We start from the raw sequence: 2594 nt of genomic DNA, 5'->3' as shown, positions 1-2594 counted from the left end.
CCTGCTAATCACAAGATGGCTGCTGTGCCGCATCAACTGATAATCATCTCTGCTTATCAGAACCGCTTTCCTAAAACTGTATTCCATGGAGACTCACCTACAATGGCGGATCCACACGAGACCCACCCTTGATCCAACCTTGAATGGAATCTATGTTCCCTATTGTTGAAAACTTTAAACTTGTGGCCCTTCTCCCTTTACTTGCATGTATCACATTTCAATAACTCCCCTGGAAGACAACTGTATATAGCAGAGATAGGGTAATGGGAGAGGGGGAAAGGGCAGAGGGTCAAACATAGGACAAAAAACAGATATATATGTATACATTGTATGAAAGTAGAAATGGAATATTATTGATGATAACATGAAAAAAAAAATGCTGTGTAAATGCACAATAAAAAAGGATGGGATAAATTGCACCTGAATTGTAAGAGTGGTTAAAGTGGGTTTGAGTCTATAACTCATTTTTCTTGATTTCTATTTTTAGTTTGTATTTTTTCAAGTTTTCCATATTGAATATGTGCTGCTGTTATAATTGAGGAATTTTTAATGAAATATTTAGTAGAGTATGGAGTTGAAGATTGAAAATATAGACAAAAGTGAATTTCGTAGATTACCTGGGGGTTTTATTCAGCTCTGTTCTTACTTCTTTTTAGCTATGAGAGTTGAGAAGTTGATCCAAAGCAATTTATTTTATAGATTATCCCAGGTCTATACATGGGTCTACTTATATTTGATATGAGAGAAAAAAAATCGCTATCTTTTAATTTAGTGTTTACCATGTGCTATGAATCAGGCTAAATACTAGGCATTTATTATTTCATTTAATCCTCCCAAAGGTAGGTTATGTTATTATTATCCCCATTTTAAAGACCTGAAAATCAAGGTTTAAATAAGTTGGGTAACAATTTAAAACACACAATTGGTGAACAGTAGGCTAATAATTTAATAGAAATAATAGAAATAAAGTAAAAGAGAGAGAGAGAGAGAGAGAATTCAAACCTCCATCTATCTTTTTCTTTTTGAGAGGTTTTCGCTATAGGGCGCGTGCGCTCACCAGACAGACAGAGAGAGACATAGAGACAGAAAGTGAGAAATCACCCTCCAGGGGGGATGGTCACGCCGCAATCCCTTCTCCTCCATTCTCCTCTTGGGATCTTGGGCACGCACGCACAAGCGCCCGGCGTGAGTTTCAAGCCACCGGGTCCGAGACACGAACCGCGGTCGACTACGTGGGAGTCCAGTGACATAGCCATTACGCCAACTGCTGGTCCCCAAACCTGCATCTATCTTTATGATTATAAGCATTTCTTGCTTTCATTAGGTGGGTGAATAGTAAGACCTATGAAAAACATTTCAAGTTGGACACTTTTGTCTGAAAGTATTAGAAAATCTACTAGACTGGCTTATGTCATATAGCTGCTATATCATTACCTAGTAAGGTTGGTGATTTCAGAGTTGTTTCAGTAGCTTTATGAGCTCCTGGCACTGGGTAGCCATCTCTGGGATTCTTGTGGCCTTCCCCAGAGTGTCAGAGCTTCCCGTTTCAAGAGTGGCGTCATGTTTTTACATGCAAGTATTCTAAGCAGGGAGGAAAGAAAGAGGCTTTATTTTTATAGCATTTTTTTAATTAGGGAGAAAAATCTTTGATGAAATCTCCTACAGAATATTTCTACTCAGGTCTCTGGTAGGAGACAATTTTCCTACAGTCATTCATGTTTCAATACCTCTTATGTAGAGACACTGTCTGCTTTTGTTCTGGATAATTTTTTTGAAGGGTGTTTGTTTACTAAATGCCTTTAGAAGATAGAGAGAATGTCTTCTTCCAGAGCATAGACCAGATAAGCTTATTGTCCATTAGGAAAGATTTAGATTTCCTATACCCAGATTCCTCACCTGCAGTATAACCCACTTAGTAAATAAGTGTCATGTTGCCTTTGTTGTATCAACCTGTGGGAACTGGGACTTGAGAATATGTTCAAGAAAATTCTGTAAGTCTGGTTATAGCTTTTGTTGTGGTAAAGTCCTTTGTCTTTGTCCCAGTTGTGTGTTTTCTATCAATATCCATAACACTATGGCAGTCTGACTTGCTAGCGAGTGAGTAAAATTTCATACTGTTCACGATTTTTCTCATTGGTCAGAAACTTTAATATTGCCACCATTAGCAGTGAGGGAGGCTGAGATAGCGATTGTATGGTAAAATATAATGTAATAATTACATATGGCTTAGTTCAATTATATCACTCTTTGGGGCTGGGCACATTGCTCTTCTAATCAAGGTGTCTTGTAGAATAAAAGTAGAAGAGGAATCAGCAGATGGCATAATGGCTATGTTGCTGGACTCCCATGTAGGCAACCACAGTTCGAGTCCCAGACCTGGTGGCTCAAAGTCACTCCTGGCATGTTTGCATGTGTGCCCAAGATCCAGAGAGGAGAATGGAGGAGAAGGGATTGTGGCATGGCCATTCTCTCGGGGAGTGATTTCTCACTTTCTGTCTCTCTGTCTTTTTCTGTCTTTCTGGTGAGCGCACACGCCCTATAGCAAAAAATAAATAAATAAACCTCTCTCTCTCTTTCTCTCTCTCTCTCTCGAA

The sequence above is a fragment of the Tupaia chinensis genome, unplaced genomic scaffold (genome assembly GCF_000334495.1).
Source record: "Tupaia chinensis unplaced genomic scaffold, TupChi_1.0 Scaffold143961_1, whole genome shotgun sequence".
NCBI lineage: Eukaryota > Metazoa > Chordata > Mammalia > Scandentia > Tupaiidae > Tupaia > Tupaia belangeri.
The sequence above is the reverse complement of the archived record's forward strand: the minus strand, read 5'-3'. Positions refer to the sequence as shown.